Source organism: Scyliorhinus torazame, chromosome 30 (genome assembly GCF_047496885.1).
Source record: "Scyliorhinus torazame isolate Kashiwa2021f chromosome 30, sScyTor2.1, whole genome shotgun sequence".
Lineage (NCBI taxonomy): Eukaryota > Metazoa > Chordata > Chondrichthyes > Carcharhiniformes > Scyliorhinidae > Scyliorhinus > Scyliorhinus torazame.
The window spans coordinates 15,846,513-15,871,080 of record NC_092736.1 but is presented as its reverse complement, the minus strand read 5'-3'; the positions used below and the strand labels follow the sequence as shown (position 1 = coordinate 15,871,080).

Below are 24,568 nucleotides of genomic sequence, written 5' to 3'. Positions count from 1 at the left end.
AAGGGCTGTGTGTGGCCTCGGTGTTCCCCACTCAGGCCCCTTATTCACTGGAAGTCATGTTGAATAGCCATGTGTTTCTCAGCACTGCGAGCGCCGGGACACACGCGGCTAAACACGCTCACTACGGGACTTTGTTCCCTTTTGGGAGAATCGCTCCCAGAGAGAGGGAGAGAAAAAGAGAGAGAGAAAAGGAGCAAGAGAGAAAGTGAGAGAGATAGTGGGCGGGATTCTCCGGCCATGGTCGCCTGGCGACCGGATAATCCCGACCGAGGTCAGTGGACTTCTCCATTGTCCACATCTCGCCCGTGGCGATCTTGCGGGAGGCGGGGGTGGAAGAATCCAGCCCTGTGCGTGAGAAAGAGAGAGAGAGAGATTTTAGTGGCCGGAATTCTCCGGCCGTTGGGATTCCCTGGGCGAAATTCTCCCCCAACGGCGGGATGCCCGCCGACTGGCGCCAAAGCCGGCGCAAATCAGACGGGCATCGCGCCGGCAAAAAGGTGCGGAAGTCTCCGCATCTTTGGCGGCCTAGCCCCAACATTGAGGGGCTAGGCCGACGCCGGAGGGATTTCCGCCCCGCCAGCTGCGGCGCATGCGCGGGAGCGTCAGCGGCCGCTGTCAGTTTCCCAGCGCATGCGCGGGAGCGTCAGCGGCCGCTGTCAGTTTCCCGCGCATGCGCAGTGGGGAGAGTCACTTCCGCCTCCGCCATGGTGGAGGCCGTGGCGGAGGCGGAAGGGAAAGAGTGCCCCCACGCCACAGGCCCGCCTGCGGATCGGTGGGCCCCGATCGCGGGCCAGGCCACCGTGGGGGCACCCCCCGAGGTCAGATCGCCCCGCGCCCCCCCTAGGACCCCGGAGCCCGCCCATGCCGCCTGGTCCCGCCGGTAAATACCAGGTTTAATTTACGCCGGCGGGACAGGCAATTCCTGGGCGGGACTTCGGCCCATCCGGGTCGGAGAATCCAGCGGGGGGTCCCGCCAACCGGCGCGGCCGGATTCCCGCCCCTGCCCAATCTCCGGGAGCGGAGACTTCGGCGGGGGCGGGGGCGGGATTCACGGCGGCCAACGGCCATTCTCCGACCCGGCGGGTGGTCGGAGAATGACGCCCCCTGTTCCCGGCAGCAGCACACCCCGTCCTTGTCCCATTGACAAGCGGTGGGAGAAGACAGCCCTACTGCCAGCGAACGGCGGACTGCCGGGAGACATGCGTCTGAGCGATTTCTCTAGCCTCCCTGCGGTGTGTTTCCCATCGTCCTCTGGTCCCACCGCTGTCAACGGGACTTCCCATTGAATCTGCCCCACGCCACTGGGAAATGCCGAGGCGGGGGATGTGCCATTGAAACCCGCCGGAAGATCCCACCCACAGGAAACGCGAGCAGCCAATTTGCACACAGGGGGAAGAAAAGCAGTAAAACCCGGATATAAAAACACTGGTCTGAACTGGTCTTTACTCCCTTAAAAAGGAACTTCAGTTAGGACCAGTACTCGGATTTCCCATTTTTCTTTACTGTCTATTTCATCCTGGGAACAGCAAGCTCCCATAAATAGTGACATGGTACTGATCAGATCATCATTTTTTGCGACATTGACTGAGGGATAAATATTGGCCAAGACATCGGGGAAGAAAAATCCACCCCCCACCCCCTACCCCCCACCACCACCCCCAGCCATGGTGATGTTTCATGTCCAGATGAGAGGGCAGACTGGGCCTCAATTTAACATCTGATCCAAAAGACAGTTCTGCGCGGGAACCTCAGCCTATATTTTGTTGAACGCACAACTTTCTGACTCCCATGCCTTTCACCAAAAGGGACAGGGATCGGAATGAGATCTCAAGGTGGAAGATCACCATTAGAATTTGGGTAGCGGCTCACATGACAATGGCCCGGATGAGCAGATTCTTTGGGGTGGAGGACAGGTGTGCAAAATGTGCGGGAGGACCGGCGAACCATGTCCACATGTTTTGGACATGTCCAAAGCGAAGGGGATTTTGGCTGGGGTTTGTGGACATCATGTCCACGGTGTTAAAAATAAGGGTGGCGCTGAGTCCAGAGGTGGCGATTTTCGGGGTGTCAGAAGACCCGGGAATCCAGGAGGAGAAAGAGGCAGACGTTCTGTCCTTTGCTTCCCTGGTATCCCGGAGATGGATACTATTAGCTTGGAGGGACGCAAAGCCCCCGAAGTCAGAGACCTGGCTTTCGGACATGGCTAGCTTTCTCTATTTGGAGAAAATAAAGTTCGCCTTGAGAGGGTCACTGTTAGGGTTCACCCGGAGGTGGCAACCGTTCGTCGACTTCTTTGTGGAAAATTAATCGTCAGCAGACTGGGGGGGGGGGGGGGGGCGGGGGGGAGTAGTTTAGATTAGAGTAGGGGATCAATAAGGGTGGGACCTGTACGAGAAGTAAATGGCTTTTGCACTATGTTTATGGTTTTATGTATATTGTTTATTTTGTTGTTGTTACTATACCAAAAAAAACCTCAATAAAATGTTTATTAAAAAAGAAAAGAATTTGGGGTAGCACCTCGCAGGCTGGGCCAGCATTTATTGGGCTGAGTGGCCAGCTGGGCCGTTTAAAATCCAACCTCATTGCCACAGAGAAACACTGCCCTGGTGGGATTCGAACCCAGGTGCACAGAGTACTGCCCGGGTCTCTGGACTACTGGGTCTAGTGAAAATATCACTGAGCCACCACCTACGATTTCGAAAGGCTGAAATTGTATTGAAATAAGACTGAACTTAAATGAGACAGTTGCCAGAAGCTAGTCCTGACTTGACAGAAGAAAATACACGACTCAGATGAGGACATCATCTGCATACAGGAAAAAAAACAAAATTACTAAAGTCTTGCGATCAATAAAATTATCTGGAATTTTATGTTTCAAAAAAAGCCATAGTGAGTTTGGCATGTTCCGCGACCATGAAACAGTGATCGTGATGATAGCTGATCTCTCAATGTTTATAAAAGCCTCTCTCTTGGTGTAACCATATGTGAAAATGTCCAGTCAGTGGACAGCATCCCAAGCAGACACTACAGAGACACCTCCAGCTGTGCAAGTTGTGAGATGCTGATTATCAGAAAGAGCTGGAATTTCTATAGCATCTCACTACACTTTCAGACACTTCAAAGAACATTTGAAGTCTGTTGGTGGTTGTAACGCACAAGAAGTGACAGCAAAGTGGCACACAGCAAGCTCCTGCCGACAGTAATGGCTGGATCACCCGTGTTAGAAATGTTGGTTGAGGGATAAATATTGGCCAGAACACCAGGGAGAACTTTTCATAAGGGCGAAATGGGATTTTTTACATACAAAGAACAAAGAAAAGTACAGCACAGGAACAGGCCCTTCGGCCCTCCAAGCCTGTGCCGACCGTGCTGCCCGTCTAAACTAAACATAGGAATAGGAATAAGTAGAGGCCATTTTTCACATATACTTTTGTGGGATGTGCGTCGCTGGCTATGCCAGCATTTATTGCCCATCCCTTGTTTCAGAAGCAACTGTGCTACACTTAGAGTTTAGAAGGATGAGGGGGGATCTTATTGGAAATTACAGGATACTGTGAGGCCTGGATCGAGTGGACATGGAGAAAATCGCTTGCTGTCGCAAGTAGGCTTCAAATGAAGTTACTGTGAAAAGCCCCTAGTCACCACATTCCGGCGCCTGTTCGGGGAGGCTTCTCTCAGAGGTGAGTGAATCTGTGGAATTCTTTTCCACAGAGGACTGTTGAGGCCGGATTGTTAAGCATATTCAAGGCTGAGATAGACAGATTTTTAATCAGTACGAGAATCAAGGGTTATGGGGTAAAGGGGGAAAGTGGAGTTGAGGACTATCACATCAGGGGCGAGATTCTCCGACCCCCCCCCCCCCCCGGCAGGGTCGGAGAATCGCCGGGGGCTGGCGTGAATCCCGCCCCCGCCGGTTGCCGAAGTCTCCGGCACCAGAGATTCGGCGGGGGCAGGAATCGGGCCGCGCCAGTTGGCGGGCCCCCCCGTTCGATTCTCCAGCCCGGATGGGCCGAAGTCCCGCCGCTAAAATGCCTGTCCCGCCGGCGTAAATTAAACCACCTACCTTACCGGCGGGCTCCGGTGACCTGGGGGGGCAGCGGGGCGATCTGGCCCCAGGGGGTGCCACCACGGTGGCCTGGCCCGCGATCGGGGCCCACCGATCCGCGGGCGGGCCTGTGCCGTGGGGGCACTCTTTCCCTTCCGCCTCCGCCATGGTCTCCACCATGGCGGAGGCAGAAGAGACTCCCTCCACTGCGCATGCGTGGGGAGCTGTCAGAGGTCGCTGACGCTCCCGCGCATGCGCCGCCCGGAGATGTCATTTCCGCGCCAGCTGGCGGGGCACCAAAGCCCTTTTCCGCCAGCTGGCGGGGCGGAAATTCATCCGGCGCCGACCTAGCCCCTCAATGTTGGGGCTCGGCCCCCAAAGATGTGGAGCATTCCGCACCTTTGGGGCGGCGCGATGCCCATCTGATTGGCGCCGTTTTGGGCGCCAGTCGGCGGACATCGCGCCGTTTCCGGAGAATTTCACCCCAGATCAGCCACAATCTCATTGAATGGCAGAGTAGCCGCGTTGGGACAAATGGCCGACTTCTGCTCTGATATGTTATGGACCTTTGGGCATAATTGGCATTTAGAAGGTGGTGGTGAGCTGTCTTCTCGAACAGCTGCAGTGAGGGGGCGGGACTCTCCCCTAACCGGCGGGGTGGGCCGTGCCGGCGCTGGGGAGTGGCGTGAACCATTATGGCGTCGGGCCGCCCGGAAGGTACGGAGTCCTCCGCACCTTCAGGGCGAGGCCAGCACCGGCGCTAGCCGGCGCCAAAGGGCCTCTGCCGGCCGGCGTGAGTTGGCGCATACCCGGGAGCGCCAGCGTGTGCTGGCGTAATCCCACTGCATGCGCAGGGGGCTTCTTGTCCACGCCGGCCATGGTTGACCGTTACTCCGGCCGGCGTGGAGGGAAAGAGTGCCCCCACAGCACAGGCCCGCCCGCTGATTGGTGGGCCCTGACCACGGGCCAGGCCACCGTGGGGGCCCCCCGCACGGGGCCAGATCCCCCCGTGCTCCTCCGAGGACTCCACAGGCCGTCTGCAGAGCCAGGTCCCGCCAGTACAGACCTGGTGTATTTCACGCCGCGGTACCCGCTGAAAACGGGCGGCCACTCGGCCCATCGAGGGCCGGAGAATCGCCGGGGTTGCTGCTGCCAATTCCCGCCCCCCGCCGAAATACCGGCGCCAGATTATCCGGCAGCCGGCGTCGCAGCGGCGGGGCGGGGCGGGATTCACGCCATCCCCCGCCGATTCTCCGGCCTGGCGGGAGGTTGGAGAATCCCGCCCCATATGTTGCAGATACACCACACGGAGCTGTTAAGGAGACAGTTCCAAGACTTTGAACGATGATATACTTCCAAGTCAGAAAGGTGTGTGGCTTGTAGGGGAACTTGTAGGTGGTGGTGTTCCCAAGCATCTGCTGCCCTTGTCCTTCTAGGTGGTAGAGGTTGTGGGTTTGGAAGGTGCTGTCAAAGAAGACTTGTTGAGTTCCTGCAGTGCATCTTATAGATGGTACACATGGCTACCCCTTGCGAAGTTGGTGGAGCGAGTGCCAGTTGAAGGCAGTGGATGGGGTACCAATCAAGCTGGCCACCTTGTCCTACATAGTCAAGCTTCTTGAGTGTTGTTGGAGCTGCACTCATCCCGAGAAGTGGAAAGTGCGGAATATTCTGCCTTGTGGATGGTGGACAGACGTTGGGTGTCAGGAGGTGAGTGAATGGCTGTTCAATTCCCAGCCTCTGATCTGTTCTTTTGGCCGTAATATTTATATGACTGCTCCAGTTCAGTTTCTGGTCAATTCTAGCCCCCAGAATGTTGATTCACCGATAGTAATGCCATTGAATCTCATGGGGAAATAGTTGGCTTAGTCTCTTGTTAGAGATGGTCATTGCCTGGCACTGTTGTGCGGCACAGATGTAACTTGCCATTTATCAATGCAAGCCTGGATATTGTCCAGGTCTTGCTGCATATGGATACAGAAAGCTTTTGTATCTGAGGAGTCACGAATGGTGCTGAATATTGTAGTCATCAGCCAACATCCCCACTTCTGACCTTATGATGGAAGGAAGGTCATTGATGAAGCAGCTGAAGATGGTTGGGCTGAGGACTCTATTACACTGAGGGACTCCTGCAGTGATGTCCTGGAAGTGTTAAGACTCCCTGTGCCAGTGTAGTCCCAGCCCCGCATGACCTGGAGTTGCAACAAAATTGAAATTAATAAATAAATCTTAGAAAAACACCCAGATGTGTAACTCCTCACTTCCCCTGTTCGGCTTAAAGACACATGTCCATTAAGCATCCATGGACTAAAAGGATAACAGCAAAAATAAAGAAAGGGGAAATAAGGAAATCAACAGAACTGAGATGATTGACCTACGACCACAAGTATAACTCCAACCAATGGAGAATTTGTCTCCTGATTCCTATTGATCCCAGTTTTGCTAGGGCTCCTTAATGTGACATTTGGTCAAATGTTGCCTTGATGTCAAGGGCAGTCACTCTCACAATGGGCGCGATTCTCTCATGCCGCGCTGTATGGGAGAATCGGCGTTCGCGCCAATTTGTCCCGCGGCGCCGGTCCCACGCCGGCAGGCGATTCTCAGAGGAGCAGAGAATCGGCAGTATTTGCGCCGGCGCGTTTGGCATGACGCCGGTCGCGGGCCGCTGTCCGCGGCCAGACCACCGATTCTCCGGCCTTGATGGGCCGAGCGGAAACGGCAGAGTCCCGCCGGCGCCGGCCACACCTGCTCGCAGCCGGCGGGAACTCTGCCCGTAGGGTCGGGGGGGGGGGCGGCCTCTGATGGGGCGGGGAAAAGCACTCCTTCACCGGGGGGGGGGGGGGGCGGCCTCTGATGGGGTCTGGCCCGCGATTGAGGCCCACCGATTGGCGCGCCAGCCTCTCCAGCTCTGGCCCTATTTTATTACGCGGCTGGCCCCTGAACCCCCTCGCCATGTTGCTGAAGACGTCCCCCACGCATTCGCAGGTTGACGCAGCCCAACTGCGCATGCGCGGGTTGGCGCGGTGCCCATTTGGCATCGGGCAGGGAGGCTGGAGCGGCGTGAACCGCTCCAGCGCCTTGCTGGCCCCCTATGGGGGCCAGAATCGCTACTGCCCGCGCCTGTTTCGTGCCGTCGTGTTCACGACGGCGCGAACACTCTGTCTCCATTTCGGAGAATCACTCCCCTTGTCTCTGGAGTTCAACCTCTTTGCTGTAATGAGGTCAGGGACGAAATGACCCTGCCAGAACCCAAACTGAATGTTAGTGAGCAGGTCGTTGTGTAGGTGCCACTTGATAGCACTATTGGCGGGCCTTTCTATTGCTATGCTGATGATCAAATGTCGACTGATGGGGTGCTTGACCAGATTAGAATTGTCCTGCTTTTTGTGTACAGGACAATTTTCCACATTGTTGGGTAGATTCCAGTGTTGTAGCTGTACTGTAACAACTTGACTAAGGGAGTGACTAGTTTTGGAGCTTTAGTACTGCACCATGACACCATCACCTCCCACCTACAGCCTTTAAATGCTTTAAACTGTCTGTCAGCATGTCAATATTAAAGTTCTCTTGAGAATAAAGTAAAAGTAGTCCCATCTGTAGCCTTAAACACTTTAAACTGTCAGCATGCCAAGTCAAAGATCTGTGAGATGAAGATGAAAGAATTCCGTTTAATGTGGTGCAAACCATTGAAGTGTTTTTTTTCACTGTCAATTTCATTGCCCTTTATCTTTTTCAAGCCTGTGTGCATGCATGTGGTGTAGGTAGACCTGCAGTGCTGTCAGGGAGCTTTAATTTAGGGAAACATCCCAGGGCATTTAAGGAGAAAGAAATGAGCTGTGGGAGAGATGACAAAGGTGAACAAAAGCTTGCCGGAAAGATCATAAAGGAAGCCAGGGAGGAGATTGGGAAGGAAATCCCAAAAAGTCGGATGGTGGTGTTGGAAAGGACACGGCACCATTTTGTAGAGAAAGGTGCCCTGCAACGATACGACTTTAACTATATTCTGTGTGTATGTCTAATTTAGCATTCCCACTTCTTCCCTAAGAGCTAATGGAAAGAAAGTGAACACAGAAGGCAACAACAGTACCATAACCATGTACCAACACATGATAGTCCATGGTCGCTTGTGCCCCCTTGGGGCATGTTATCTGAAGGGACAGAATGTTTGTATTACATGGTGAAATACTTCCCTTAATATATAGAATCCCTACAGTGCAGAAGGAGGCCATTCGGCCCATCGAGTCTGCACCGATCCTTCGAACGAGCCATCTACCCATATCCACTCACCCAACCACCCCTCCCTACCCCCGTAACCCCATAACCTAACCGACATATGCCTGGACTCCAAGGGGCAATTTAGCATGACCAATCCACCTAACCCATACATCTTTGGACCGTGAGAGGAAACCGGAACGCCCGGAGGAAACCCACGCAGACACGAGGAAGAATGTACAAACTCCACACAGACAGTGACCCAAGGCCGGAATTGAACCCGGGTCCCTGCCGCTGGGAGGCAGCAGTGCTAACCATGCCACCCTGTCATTCCTAATTCTATACGACATTCTCATGAGATGTTAGACCTCCTTTGCCACTCTCCTTTTCGTGAGAATACAAAATCACCCTCCCCTGCCCAGAAAAACGAACCTTACAGAAAATGGAAACGAGTTTGTACATAAAAGTGTATGTGGAACATTACTGCGCAACACAATTTGTGCTCGGGTGAAAATTATTACAGTATTGTCTAGGCCATTAGGCTGCACCAACTAGATAAACAAGAGCAATCATTCGCTTAGCAACAAGCAATAGAGATTAGCAATTATGACATGGTCAATATAGCAACCATAGTCGCAATGTAGTTAGCATCTAAGCAGCTGTTATTGTTATTGTTTTGTTTTTATGGCTTGCAATGCAGCAAAGAGAAGTGAAGGTACATTTGCTGTGTTATTTAGTTCTGTGTCGCGAGATACTGACCTTTCAAGGGCGGAATCTTGCAGAGGCTTTTGGGGCTCTTAGACGCTAGCTGGCGAGCCAGCAATCCTCCGCATCGCCTCTGTTCGGGAAGGCCCTGCCCCGTCTTGTGCCTCTCGGGCATTTAATGGGCCAGCAGCTATCCTATAATCGGCAGCTTCACTGGGGAGGTGGCAGCTGCTTTCATTACTACACCCAGCCGAGCCCTCAGATCGGAAAGGGACCCGAGTACAAGTGAGCGATGGTGGGAAGGGGTTTGCGGGGAAGGAATGGGGGGGGGGTCAGTCATTGGTCGAGGGTAGAGGAAGTTAACAGCAAGGTCAAGGGTGGCTGTGGCTCTCAGCAGCTTGCCCCTGTCCCAGCGTCAGGTCCCTCAACCAGGCACTCGTGCCTTTCAACTAGGTGTGGCCCAGGAAGTAAGCAAACAAGCTAGGGTTTGCCTGTTGCGTTCCCTGCATGTCGATCCTCCCTGCCCATTGCCATTCTGACATACACCATTACATTAGACCTTCTGAAGTCGTCAATCCCACTCTTTGAACTTTCCAGACCAGAGGCTCCAACCTCGCTGGCCCATTACATGTTTCGCAATTCCTTTGAAACAGCCCAGGGGCGAGTGGCAGGGGTGGTGGTCTAAAATGCCCAATCCTGCAGTGGAATAAACATGAGCGGGATTTCTGCTTGTCGGTTCACTACCTGTACCTTTCTCTCTGAATTCATACAAATCTCAATGGTAGGAATGGGGGCGGTAATCCCAGAATCGGGTGCCCTTTTCTATTCCGGCGTGAGGCAATGAAAAAAACCAACCTAAGTGTGGTTCAGGGAGGAGCGGTGACGTAGTGGTACACTGCACTAGCAACCTAGAGTCACAGGGGACCTCAGCGGAAGGTAGAATTCGAACTCAATAAAAATCTGGAATTAAAAGTCTAACGATGACCATGAAACCATTGTCGATTGTCGTAAAAACCCATCTGGTTCACTGATGTCCTTTAATGAAGGAAATCTGCCATCCTTACCCGGTCTGGCCTACATGTGACTCCAGACCCACGGCAATGTGGTTGATTCTTTAACAAATAAAGTGCTCTGAAATGGCCTACCTTGCCATTCAGCTCCAGCTAATTAGGGATGGGCAATAAATGTTGGCCCAGCCAATGACAGCCACACGAATGTTAAAAAGAAACAAAAGGTCCAATTTAAAAAAAATAAATTTAGAGCACCCAATTCTTTTTTTTTCAAAGAAGGGGCAATTTAGCGTGGCCGATCCACCTACCCTGCACATCTTTGGGTTGTGGGTGTGAGACCCACACAGACACGGGGAGAATGTGCAAACTCCACACGGACGGTGACCCAGAACCGGGATCGAACCCAGGTCCTCGGCGCTGTGACGGAGCAGTGCTAACCGCTGCACTACAGTGCCGCCCCCCCAAATGGTGCAATTTAACGGAAGAATTTCTAAGTATCATTTTAGCTGAGTTTGGCGGGGTGTGTCTTGCACGCTTTTTTAGTAAGTTCCACACCGGTATTTACCTCATCGTTCTTTTGTGCCTTGGGGAGTTTCTCCCAGGGCTAGTCACACTTAGAAATTTTTTCAGCACTGGGGGAGCTGGCCAGACCGACTCCTCAGTGATTGGGCCGCCATTTTGAAAGGGTGCCCCAATCTCAAAGTGAGCTTGTGGGTCTGTCACGGGCAATGTCACCCCCGCACACATGTGCAATCCCCCCCCCCCAAGTGAGGACACCCCGCCATGGGATCGCTGAAGAGCCCCTCTTTTCAGGCCTCCCCACTCCCCTTTTGAGTCTGACCCTCGCCCTTCAGCCTCCCAGCCTTTAGGAGGCCACTTCGTACGCGTCTTTCACCCCCCCCCCATTTAATGGGTATGGCCCCCCTCAGGTCACTGCCTTTGGCAGTGTCATCCTGGCACTTGGTCATCCTGCCCCTGCCAGCCTGGCAGTGCCATCTGGACACCTTGGCACTGTGAGGGTGGCAGTGCCAAGGCACCTGGGTGCCAGAGGGAGAGGCAGGGTGCCACCCGGCCCTGTTCCTGAGCACTCAGGGGTCTCCAATTGCCTGGGAGATCCCTCCAGGTGTCAATGGTGTGGACCAATGCTAAACGGCTCCCAGTCGAGGCCTTGCTGGGGAGGCCATTAGTTCCTAATGGATTATTTAAATATGTTAATCTGGATCTTTCCCATTGCAAAGTCATTCCGAGCATCGCAAATCTTGCAAGAGGCCTCTCGGAAGATTTAACGGCCTTGTCGCGTCATGGGGTCAGGTGCAATGAGGCCTTTCAATCGGGCCCAAAGTTCCACGCATGTGTAACATAACTTCCCTATTTTTCAATTCTATCTCTCCAGATATAAAACCCAGTGATTTGTGGTTAGCTTTTATGTATGGCCTTGCTATCCAGTGGCACAACCTTTAGATGATTCTGAAAATAGATCACCCCTTCATCGTCAAAATCTCCAAGAACTACCCTAGTTTGCATGATCTCTTCTTGGGATTTAAGTCTTGTATCCATTTGGAATTCTTAGAGGAAGTGCTTCAGCTTTTCAACTCTCTCTTTCCTGACTGATTGCGTAAAGTCAAGGCTCTGCATGCATGGCCGACCATTCTCTAGCTGTTATGTTAGAACCGCCAATTGATCGTACTACATTATTAGCTCTTTGCCAAATCCTATCAGATATTGATTCTCAACAAAAGAGAATCTTAGCAAGGACTTCCGCCCCTCCTCTCAGAATTCAAGGCAATGCAGTAATAGTAATTGAAACGTTACGGCCAGGATTCTCCGAAAGATGGGATTCTCTCCTCCCGTCGGCAGCTCGCTCCTGCCTGCCGATTTCCTGGTGGCTTCAATGGGAAATCCATTGACAAGCTGGGGGAGTAGAGAATCCCGCCACCAGCAAACAGCACGCTGCCGAGAAACGCGCGGCTCGGTGACCGGAGAATCCAGCTCTACATTTCTGATTTCCCGAGTCATGGACCGTCTGAAACTTGGAAATGTATCATCTGAACGTTGGAAATGTACCATCTGAACGTTGGAAATGTATCATCTGAACTTTGGAAATGTATCAAATGAACCTTGGAAATGTATCAACTGAACCTTGGAAATGTATCATCGTTCCTTTATCATCACTGATCAAAATGTTGGAACTCCCTCCCTAACATCACATGGGGTGCGCCCTTGCAACGGGCACTGCATTGGCTCAAGAAAAGAGCGGTAATGGCACTCTGCTAGTCATCCAGAGGGCCAGGCTTAATGCTCTGGGGACATAGGGGCTGTTTAGCACAGGGCTAAATCGCTGGCTTTGAAAGCATACCATGGCAGGCCAGCAGCACGGTTCGATTCCCGTAACAGCCTCCCCGAACAGGCGCCGGAATGTGGCGACTAGGGGCTTTTCACAGTAACTTCATTTGAAGCCTACTTGTGACAATAAGCGATTTTCATTTCATTCCATATCTCATCCATGGCAGCTGGTGAAATTTCAACTCAGTTAATAAATCTGGAACGTAAAGCTTATCTCTCAGTCATGGTGACCATGATGTGGAGATGCCGGCGTTGGACTGGGGTGGGCACAGTAAGAAGTCTGACAATACCAGGTTAAAGTCCAACAGGTTTATTTGGAATCAATAGCTTTCGGAGCGCAGCTCCTTCATCAGGTAATGACAACAATCATTGCTTTTCATTAAAAATAAAACATCTGGTTCACTAACGTCCCCTTTAGGGAGGGAAAGCTGCCGTCCTTACCCGGTCTGGCCTATATGTGACTCCAGACCCACAGCAATGTGGTTGACTCTAAGCTGCCCTCTGAAACGGCCGAGGAAGCCACTCACTTCAAAGGCAATTAGAAATGGGCACTAAATGCCAACTTTGGTTGCGATGCTGACAACAAACAAATGATTTTTTTTTTCAGATTGAAAATCTCCTGACGCAAGGAAAGGAACCATCCCCAGTGAGGGGAGATGCAAGATCCTCGCTGACCTCCTCAGGCAATCCAGGCCAAGAGATTGCGTGGGCAATGCACCCACTTGCCCTCGATATGGTGTGATCGCTTCCCCAGCCATGAGCAAACTCTCTTTTGAATGTGTGCAGAGGGCCAGCACAACTGTGGAAGTTGGCCGTGCGGATAGATTATACGGTACCTTGTGACAAGCCAACATCTAAACAATCGAGCAAAGGGTCAGGACTCAAAATCCAGCTGGCTGATTGATCCCTGGATGTTCTGAGCAGATAGGTAAAGCTGTGAGAGGGTCCATGTATTTAGCCCACTGCATTTTAATTAATCAAGAGAGCATCACTGATTGTTTTGCGTTTAGCTCTCAGCAGCGCTCCCTGACCAGAGAAGAGTGTCTGTAATCATGTCCTCAGTGTTACAGGCTTGTTTCAATATGTGGTCACTTGGAGCAGACAATGGGTATTTAAAGCACAGTTGCGTGCGGGCATGTGACAAAACGCTGGGATGTTCTGCTTGATTTTTTAGTGTTGTTCAGTAATAAACGATTGTTTGGCTAACTCAGCTGTAGAGAGTGATTCGCCCCGTACAAAGGGGAAATCAAAATCATCTCGTGTCCTGGTCAATATTTATCCCTCGACCAACATCACCAGAACAGACGACCTGCTCATTGTCTCAGTTTTGTTTCTTGTGTCCAAATTGGCAGCCACTTTTCTGATATTGCAACGCTGACGACATTTCAAAAAGACCTCATTGGCTATGAGGCGCTTTGCGATGTCCTGAGGTCATGAGAGACGCTAATACAAATACCCCCTTCTTTTATAAAAGGACCAGAAATACTGAAAGATCCGTTACAGGGAGAGAGAGAGAAAAAGAGAGAAGGGAAGAAATAGAGGGTGGTGTTTAAAACAGGCACCGAAGGGCTCGCCCACTGGCTGAAGAGCCGGCGCAAATCCCGCCTCATCCCCTTTGGGGAGGCCGGCTGAACTTAGTGCCTCCATGGCACTTTTAAGTGGTGACTGGCAGGCCACCCCCGGCATCCAGGACCCTATGCTTGAAAACCCTGCCTTCCTGAGAGCTGCTGGTCAATCAGAGCCTAGAAGTTGTCCATTGCAGACAGCACCACTCAGAAGAATGGTGGTAACTGCGTGCCATGTGTCCATCAAAGGCTCAGGATCAGGAAGGTACTAGGCAACAGGTGAGCGAGGGCAGGTTGGGGGTTGGTGGTCTTGGCGTTATGGGAGCGGGGGAGGAGGGGTTGGGCGCAAGGGTAATGGGGTTGGCTCTCAGGGGGTGCCCTACTCTCTCCCCATCCCAACACTCAATGAGTAACTGAGTGCTTTTGTATGAGGAGCCCCTCACCCTCCCAGAACCCACAAGAAAAGACAACATGGTTTGCCATTCAGGCAATGGCCATGGCAACAGCCCTGCCCACCATTGGTTACATACCAGACAGAGTGAGGACTTTAATTGGGCATTCACTGCAATAGAATGGAAGAGACAAATAGTACTGAGAGAAGATGAGAAGCTAAAAGAGAGAGTGAGAGAGGGAGGGAGACAGATAGACAGATAGAGAGTGGACCAAAAACAGAGAGAACTGTGATACACACACAGGAAGAATCAAAGAGAGAATCATAGAATTTACAGTGCAGAAGCAGGCCAATCGGACCTTCGAGTCGGCACCGGGGAGAGTGGAAACAAGGACTTTGAGGAATTTTCAAATTGCGACAATCAAAAAGAGGTTAAGCGCTCATTCATTCCATTACTCTGTGTGGGGGCTTCTTGTGTACAAAATGGTTTGCTTTCAAAACAGCAGCGCCTATAATAAGTAGTTCCTTGGATGCAGGGCACTTTGGCACTTCCTACGACCACGAAAGGTGCCGTACAAACATCAACTCTTCCTTTAATGACCCCCAAAGTTGCTTCACTCTCTCAAATTTCCAGGGATTTGGAAAATAGCAGCATTTTCATTTAAGAGGAAGCTGTGCAGTGGGTCCCCTTAAAAGTGCAGTTTATTTTGCAAATCGCGCGCGAAAGAGAAAATATTATGCATTCCGGTGTAAGTAATTCAGAAGACCTTTGGGAAAGGAAAATATCACCTGTACCAAGCGACAAGGTTTGGTACCAGGGGCGAAATTCTCCTACCCGCCCCGCCACATTTCTGCCCCGACCGGCCGGCGGGAGTCTCCGTAACACCGGCCGGTCAATGGGGTTTCCCATTGTGGGGCAGCCCCACGCCGTCGGGAAACCCCCGGGCGCCGGCAAAACGGAGACTCCCGCCGGCGGAGAATGACGCCCAGGTTCCTCTTTGTGTCTTGGTATCAGGTATTTCATGTCTATTGGTATCAGATACTGCTTCGTGTTTTGCACTTGTCTTCTGAGAGAGGAAACTACTTTGCGACCTCCACTTTGCATTTGCACCACACCGGGAATATTGTGCACAGTTCTGGTCCCCTTATTTGAGGAACGATGCAGTGGAGGCAGTTCATCGATTTCATCTAATTTACAGTGCAGAAGGAGGCCATTTGGCCCATTGAGTCTGCACCGGCTCTTGGAAAGAGCACCCTACCCCAGCCTACACCTCCAGCCTATCCCCATAACCCAGTAACCCCATCCAACACTAAGGGCAATTTTGGACACTCAGGGCAATTTATCATGGCCAATCCACCTAACCTGCACATCTTTGGACTGTGGGAGGAAACCGGAGCACCCGGAGGAAACCCACGCACACACGGGGAGAACGTGTAGACTCCGCATAGACAGTGACCCAGGCCGGGAATCGAACCTGGGACCCTGGAGCTGCGAAACAATTGTGCTAACCACTATGCTACTGTGCTGCCCTACGAGGAGGTTCACTGGGTTGATTCCAGAGATGAGGCGTTTGTCATATGAGGAGTGATTGAACAGTTTAGGCCGATACTCTCTAAAGTTTAGAAAAAAGATCAAATTGAGATATACAAGATGATAAAAGGTCTGGGTAAAGTAGACGTGGAGCTGATGCTTCCTCTTGTGGGGCATTCTTGAACGAGAGTCATAGTCTTAGGATAAGAGGAAACAAATTTAAAATGGAGTTGAGGAGAAATACTTCTCCCAAAGGGTGTTGAATCTGTGGAATTCGTTACCCCAGACTGTGGTGGATGCTGGGACATTGAGTAAATTTAAGGAGGAGTTGGACAGATTTATAATTGGTAATGGGTTGAAGGGTCATGGGGAACGGGCAGGACGGTGGAGGTAAGGCCAGGATAGGATCAGCCATGAGCGAATGGCGGAGCAGACTCGATGGGCCAAATGGTCTAATTCTGCTCCTATATCTTATGAACTTATAATAGGGCAGCCAATAGCTTAGAGGTGGCGTAATGTACTTTTTAAGCGTGGAGTTGGTGGGGGCGGCGGGGTGGGGGAGGCTGCGCGCAATTGTTTGGCGGGGTGTCACATGTCGCGTCTAATTGGCGGGCCGTCTATTACTTGCCAGTCCCAGCGCATTTATTTTCCATCCATAAGCATTGAAAATACACTATTAAAATCTGTCACCTTGCCAAATCACTTTCCATAAATCATCGGCCGCCCGTCTGATGTGGGTGAAAAAAAGCAGAAAATCTTCCGGGTGACCTTCAGTTACAGGTTGCAAACAGTTGCAAAAAAAAAAACAGCTTGTTCGGCGGGCGCTTTGAAAGCAAGCAAGTCAGAAACCTAACCTTGGGCTCATTATACAAGGTTTATTTGCATATAAATTAGGATATCATTGGAGACACCAAGCACTACCTGCGTAGGTGATCCAAGGCTTGTCAAGCCCACGGTTGAAGCTCGGCCCTCTGCTCGTAGCCGATCATTTATAATAATTTAATGTCTTTCATTAATCATCATTTATCCTTTGCCTGTTATTTGCAGCAGTGCGGAGATCCGCCAGCTCACGCCTAGCCATGGCTCTGCACTCAGAGTGCCTCTGACAGAGCCGTATTAGCCTGTGCCTCGCCAGACATTAGTTTACATGATCCGTTAATGTAATAAAAATTTCAATTTTCACCTGAACATAAATCAAAATCAGATCCACTTTACAGCACTGTAAAACTTTCCGGGGATCTGGAAGGGCTAAATATTGCGAGTCACTGCAGACTCAGCCATTCGGAGCTGATGAAGGGAGAACGGCAGAAATTTATGCCGGATCTTAAACAAAAACAAATCCAACATTTGTACAGCTCCAGTCAAGCCTGTTGCCGAGGGATGTGCCTGGCTGTTTTATTTTCTCTCACCTTGGTGGCCCTTTCCCTGGTTTGATGCTTCAGCCAGAATTCCCAGCATGTGGAAGCTACGTTTTGCACTGCCTCAGCGGTAATTCATTCCCACTGGGAGCCTGGGCTTCAACTGATGCTCCAGCACATCCCAAAAGGTGCACTTTTTTAGCATGGCCAATCCACTTAACCTGCACACCTTTGGACTGTGGGAGGAAACCGCAACACCCGGAGGAAACCCACACAGACACGGGGAGAACGTGCAGACTCCACTCAGACGGTCACCCGAGGCCGGAATTGAACCCGGGTCCATTGGCGCTGTGAGGCAGTGGAGGTAACCACTGTGCTGCCCTGCCGACCCGTCTTGCATACCTTAAAATGGAACTCTGCTATTACCGGTGCCAGGACGACTGACCTTGACTGAGATTTGACAGTTTTGAACCGGCTGCAGTGAATAGAGTTTTGGCGGGGGTGCCAAATTCTCCGTCCTCGCTGGCAGCGTGGCGGGGCGGAAACGGATCAGAGAATCCCGGCCCACATCTGGAGTACTGTGTACAGTATTGGTCATTTTATTTAAGGAAGGATGTAAATTCTTTGGAAGCAGTTCAGAGAAGGTTTACTAGACTAATATCTGGAATGAGCAGGTTCGATTGTCTTATGAGGAAAGGTTGGACAGTCGAATCTTGTATCCGCTGGCATGTAAGAGGAAGAGGCAACTTGATCGAAACCTGTAAGATCCTGAGGGGTATTGACAGGGTGGATGTGGAGAGTGTTATGGGCCAGGGTTTAGAGAACCCCAAAGTGTATCACGGAATTCACCTGACCCCCAACTTTTAATAGATTGTGGTATGGGGATCACACGGTCCACTCTACAGGTGTGGTACAGCAGAAATGGAAAAGTACTTTTTAAAGCAAAACAATGTTTATTCTATGAACTCAAGTCAACCTTTTAAAACATCCAGTGAACATCTTAGCAACCATCAATTCAAATACAACCCCCAAAGAATACAACACTAAGTAATCCGTAAGCTCTCCTTTTAACATCCAGAAGATTTAAGAAATCCCTTTTAACAGAAGCACATTAGGTTTAAATTCACTACTGAGAACATTCATAATTCTGAATTCACCAAATAATCAGGAGATAGTCTTTTCATGGCAGAGAGATCAACCGCACACCTGCTCTGTCTGGCTTCAGCTCCCACACTGAAAACAAAACTAAAACACACCCTGCAGCAAACAGCCTAAAACTAAAGTAAAAAGCTGACAGACAGCCCAGCTCCACCCACTCTCTGACATCACTGCAGTAGTAAACACCCATTTCTTAAAGGTACTCTCACTACGGATATATATATACACACCCATTTAGCAGTTTCATTTTTTCATCGGAGCAACAAGCTGATTGTTTATGCTTGTGAATCCACACAGTCGGGCATCGAACAGTCCGCTTGCTTCTCAGTTAGCGCGGGGACGGTGTAAGGATGGACATCGGACAACCAGGAGGGAGGCAACATGATTCGAGCATCACCCAGGTTTGTTTGGAGCAAAGCAGCTCGTGACTGATCCACGGTGAACTCTCTTCTTTCCTGATAGAATTGGCCACTTCCTGGGATTTCCGATGGTCGTTACACCTCGCGAGATCGAACGAGACCTCGCGCAACATCGTGATCTGGGTTGCGCCCAACTCGCAGAGCCAAAAGAGCTGAAAGCTCACTTTGCCGTGCTGACGCAGGATCAAACGGCCACCCGGCATCTGTCGGCCTCACTGAGAAGATCCCAGCTGGGCCCCGTTCAATACTGGGCCTCACAAACGGGGACCAGGCTGACTCCCTGGCATTGCTGGTGCCACCTAGGCACCTTGGCACTGCCAGCCTGGTATCCTGGCAGTACCAACAGGACAACCTGAGCATGCCAGCTGTGCACCACCCTGGCACTGCCAGGGTGCCAGGCTCGTAGTGCCAAGGTGCCAAGCTGGAATTTTGCCCACGCTGTGGATCATCCCGGGAGTGCCCTGCCGGTATGTGGTGGGGTGGTGTGGTGGGGGGGGGGGGGCTCAAGGACACCCCAATAGGTGAGTTGGGATGTTGGAGGGGAGGTCCGGGGGTCACGTTGGGCGATTGAGAAAGAAGGATGGCATCTTCCGATCTCTTCCTGCAATGAGGAGCTTCGCTCGCCGGAACATCTTAGAGCAGGATATGTGGTTAAGTGCGGCCTTGGTGGGTTGGTCTCCGTTGGGGGCCGGAAAGAAGAGTGCCGTTAGATAGCCGGGTGGTTCCCGGTGCTACAAACGCTATGAATGACTCCTTGATTCCCACCCAGAACGGACTCTTTTCTTTAGTTAAATTGCGCTATTGGCATTCCATTTTAAGGTACAGAAGAACAGATCGGACCAGTATTCCTATTGTCATGTGAGAGTACTTTTAAGAAATGGGTGATCATAAATGGGTGTGTCTATAAATATCCGTCGTGAGAGTACCTTTAAGAAATGGGTGTTTACTATTGCAGTGATATCAGAGAGTGGGTGGAGCTGGGCTGTCTGTCAGCTTTTTACTTTTGTTTTAGGCTGTTTGCTGCAGGGTGAGTTTTAGTTTTGTTTTCAGTGTTGGAGCTGAAGCCAGACAGAGCAGGTGTACTGTTGATCTCTCTGCCATAAAAAGACTATCTCTTGATCATTTGGTGAATCCAGAATTATAAATGTTCTCAGTAGTGAATGTAAACCTAATGTGCTTCTGTTAAAAGGTGTTTCTTCTATCTTCTGGATGTTGTTTGGGAAGTTATTAAAGATTACTTAGTGTTGTATTCATTGGGGGTTGTATTTGAATTAATGGTTGCTAAGATGGTCACTGTATTTTTTCAAAAGGTTAACTTGAGTTCATAGAATAAACATTGTTTTACTTTTAAAAAATACTTTTCCATTCTGCTGTACCACACCTCTAGAGTGGGCCGTGTGATCCCCATACCACAATCTATTAAAAGTTATGGGTCAGGTGAATTCCATGATACACTTTGGGGTTCTCTAAACCCTGGTCGATAACACTATTTCCACATTTTTACTGGTGTTCCATTTTAAGGTATACAAGACCAGGACAGGCAAGAGCCGAAGTCTATTGGGTTGAAATCATACCCAGCGATGCTGGCAATAAACATGTTGCATAGAATTGCCCTTTCCATTATTTTAATCACATAAATAAAGTGGGTCAGGACCTATCCTATACTCAGTTACTCAGCTGGTAACATGTTCTTCTCTGAGTGAGAAGGTTACAGATCAGGAGTGACGTTGACATGTCTATGGAGGTGATGCACTGTTGGTGGTTCTACCCTGTGGATGAGGGTCCCAAAGCAAGGTAGATATTCATAGAATCATAGAATTTACAGTGCAGAAGGAGGCCATTCGGCCCATCGAGTCTACCTCAGCCCTTGGAAAGAGCACCCTACCCAAGCCCACTCCTCCACCCTATCCCCATAACTCAGTAACCCCACCCAAACCTTTTGGACACTAAGGACAATTTAGCATGGCCAATCCACCTAACCTGCACTGGACTGTGGGAGGAAACCGGAGCACCCGGAGGAAACTCACGCAGACACGGGGAGAACGTGGAGATTCCGCACAGACAGTGACCCAAGCCGGGAATCAAACCTGAGACCCTGGCGCTGTGTAGCAACAGTGCCAACCACAATGCGACAGTGCTGCCCTGCATATCCTGGATTCACTCAGCCAGCACCACTAAAAAGAGCTTCATCTAGGTGCTTATTGTCCGGCTGTTTGTGTGGCCCCGAGCTGTGTGCCAAATGCCTCCCAAAACAACAGCGGCTGTGCTTCAAAGTTTATTTTTAAAAGCTGCGCGTTTGAGATGTGAGAGAGGCTGCATTGTAAACTTTGAAGAAAAATTAAATTGCGATCAAATTGTCACATTCACTACCAATATGGCAGTGAGTTCAATGCTGATGCGAGATGGAATCAAAGAGTTTTGTGATAATGAGAGCTTCATAATAATAATTTATCATAATAGAAGGTTAACAATAAAGAGAAGCTGTCGGAATGGTGTTTATTAGCAGTTTATAACAATAAGTTGTACTAATGAGACATTTGTAATAGATTTTGGTGTAATGGTAATTTCTTAATAACAGGCCAGGCTTGCAGTGCAGTGACAAAAATGTGATTTGTAATAATGAGACTACAACTTGCAGGGGAGGAAGGAATATCACCCAAGTGCGTTGAGCCTAAGTCTGCAATTTTCACGCATATGTTGACCCATTTATTTAAAATAGGCTCGCACTCGTTAAATAGAGAAAAAGGTCACACAAACACATTAAGCGCTTGTTCAGGAAAATCACCCACACTGATGTTTGATCTATGGAGTCTGTAATAGAATTTGTTCTGTGGAGATTCTGCTCCTCGTCGTTCAAATTGTCTGATGCATTCCAATTTCCCCTGCACGTCGGAGTCCCACTTTGCTGTGTTATTTACATTGCTTAATTGAAATTATTGGATAATTCAATTTTTCGGAAAGACGGTGTCAGGGGGCTACCTGCAGGTATGGGTTTGACCGCAGACTGCAAAAGCCATTACCCTTTATTTTAAAAAAGCAAACTGCAAGTAGATTCTGACTCAGGGGGCTAAGAGACTCCGGGGGGGGGGGGGGGGGGGGGGGGCTACCAATCTGAGCAATGACACAGTTTTACTCCAGTTGTGTGGATTTTACTCCGAGCCTGTCCAGACCCCAAAGCTACGAATGCTCTCCGAAGATTGAGTGATTGAACGACTGCGCAATTTTGAGATGCTTCATTGTCCTTCCAAGGGCACGGTTGATGATAGCCTGACTTCCTCCAAAGCATCTCCCCCATCTCCAGGAATGTTTCCTGCTCCTTAAAAAAGGGCTCCATCATTTGTCCTCCTCGGCGGAGTTGATCAATAGTCAGAAGTCTTACAACACCAGGTTAAAGTCCAACAGGTTTGTTTCGATATCACTAGCTTTCGGAGCGCTGCTCCTTCCTCAGGTGAAGTTGATCAATGTTTGTCACCTTGGGGTGTTGGGTAAGGTCCCGGTGGGTACTTCAGTGACTGCTGAGACTGACCTGCACCAAGAAGGTTCCACCGCAAAGGGTTCAGACGATTGGGTTTTAGACAAGTTCTCTGGCTCGGGATTTTGTCACCTTGTGTTTTCTCTCAGCTTCTCATGTGCAAAGTGAAGGACGCCTTTCACGTTGCCTCGATCTGTGTCAGTTTGAACAGCTTCCCACCCATGTGGCAATTGATTTCAATGCCAGCTTCACCACCGTGGAAAGGATCGGCGAGCATGGTGAAGGAAAACATGCGACAGAGGTTTGCCGTTGTCACACAACCCTGTTTAACTCCATTAGTGAATGAGTCAGAAGACTTGTCATCATCTAGCATGATCACGCCACCATAGAACTGACAAATCGTTGTGATGAATTGATCAGTGCAGCCAAGTTCCTCGATTGCCTTGCAAAGGCCCTCACAGCTGACGGTGTCAAAAGCCCTGGACAGGTCAACAAACATTGTGTAGAGGCCCATGTTCTGTTCTTGACGTCTCTCCTGAAGCTGTCTAATCAGACTAGTGGTTCCTTCACCATTCTTCTGAAACAAGTGACTCTGCCAGCAGATCGTGGTCGAGATGTTACACGAAGGGAAGCGGTTCAGAAGGATTCTGGCAAAGGTTTTGTCAGTGATGGAGAGGAGTGATACTGCTCTGTTATTGTTGCAAGAGTGAAGAGTTCCTTTCAGTTCCATGCTTGCCGCCCGGAGTCTGCCCATAGGTTTTTTTCCCCGCTACTTGACCAGCACTCATTGCCCATCCCTAACTGCCCTTGAGAAGATGGTAGTGAGCTGCCTTCTTGAACCGCTGCAGTCCCTGTGGTGTAGGTAGACCCACAGTGCTGTTAGGGAGGGAATTTGACCTGTCAGGGCTTGAAGTGATTCCAGATGTTGCTGCTGGCTACCTGTCCAACCACTGCAATGCTGCCAGGCTCATGCTAAAACAGCTGGCTTGTAATGCAGAACAAGACCAGCAGCGTGGGTTCAATTCCCGTACCGGCCTCCCCGAACAGGCGCCGGAATGTGGCGACTAGCGGCTTTTCACAGTAACTTCATTGAAGCCTACTTGTGACAATAAGCGATTATTATTATTTTATTTTTCCCAATCAAACAAGGCCTGAAATGACTAATTCCTGCAATGCTCTTAGCCCATTTGTGTGTGTGTTATCCCTCACTGCTATAGCTGAGACCGATAGCAGCCAAACTATCTTCTCGGTTTATCGATAAAATTCATTCGTAGATGACTACAATTAAAAATGTGCATTTCAATCTCCGAATCATTTTAAATAAATGAGCTAAATAACACATATTCCTTTGAATTAATACAACGTATTTTTACTCTCTCTGTATAACAGACAATGGATTCCATAGTTCATAGAAAGCTACAGCACTGGAGGAGGACCATTCAGACAATCATGCACGTGATGGCTCTTAGAAAGAACACCCAAGTTAAGCCCAAGTTCCCAACTATCCCCGTAACCCAGTAACCCCATCTAACCTTTTGGACACTATGGGGCAATTTATCATGGCCAATCCACCTAACCTGCACACCTTTGGACTGTGGGAGGAAACCGGAGCACCCGGAGGAAACCCACACAGACACGGGGAGAACGTGCAGACTCTGCACAGACAGTCACCCGAGGCCGGAATTGAACCCTTGTTCCTGGAGCTGTGAGGCAGCTGTGCTGACCACTGAGCCACCGTGCAGGGTCGATGAATTGACCATTCTAAATTACCCCTTAGGTCCCAAAGGTTAGGTGGGGTTACGGGGATAGTGCGGGGACGTGGTTCAAGGTAGGGTACTCTTTCGGAGGTTCGGTGCAGACTCGATGAATGGGCTGAATGACCTCTTTCTTCACTGTGGGGATCCTATGGTTCTACGATTGTTCTTTCTTCTGGCTAAGTAAATTTAAGGGAAGTCAGGCTCACATTGGGCCCTGGTGGATGGATCCTACACCACTGCTTTGACAAAAAAAAAAGCTGGGGATTTCCTTTCAAGTACTGTGGCCAATACTTCTCCTACAATCAACATCACTGATGCAGATGATCTGGCATTATTCTTTGCATGCACAGATTGGCTGCCATGTTTGCACATTGCAACAAGTGACGGCACTGCAAGGACTGATTGGTTCCAAAGCGCTTTGAACTATCGTGAAGCAGTACCTTCAAGCTGCCCCCTCCTAAATTCCTCAATGCCTTCCACACAAATGGTGCTTTACACCTAGGTGTAATCTGCATTTCTGTGGGGGCGGTGTTTAAAACCGAGCGGCCCATCAAGCTATTTCAATTCAGGGGCCTACTTTCAGAACAGGCAGTATTAGGCCAGCT

General features: G+C 50.3%; 1 protein-coding gene and 1 long non-coding RNA gene across 12 annotated transcripts in view; one reads left to right on the top strand and one right to left on the bottom strand.

Moving 5' to 3' along the window:
- The window catches only part of LOC140404397 (CUGBP Elav-like family member 4), a 977,034-nt gene that overhangs the window by 586,201 nt on the left and 366,265 nt on the right, over nucleotides 1-24,568 (bottom strand). The gene's annotated exons all lie outside the window — the stretch shown is intronic.
- Nucleotides 8,965-13,518, top strand: LOC140404278 (uncharacterized). The gene is made up of 2 exons (XR_011938481.1): nucleotides 8,965-9,244; nucleotides 12,920-13,518. It is a non-coding gene; the product is annotated as an uncharacterized lncRNA (long non-coding RNA).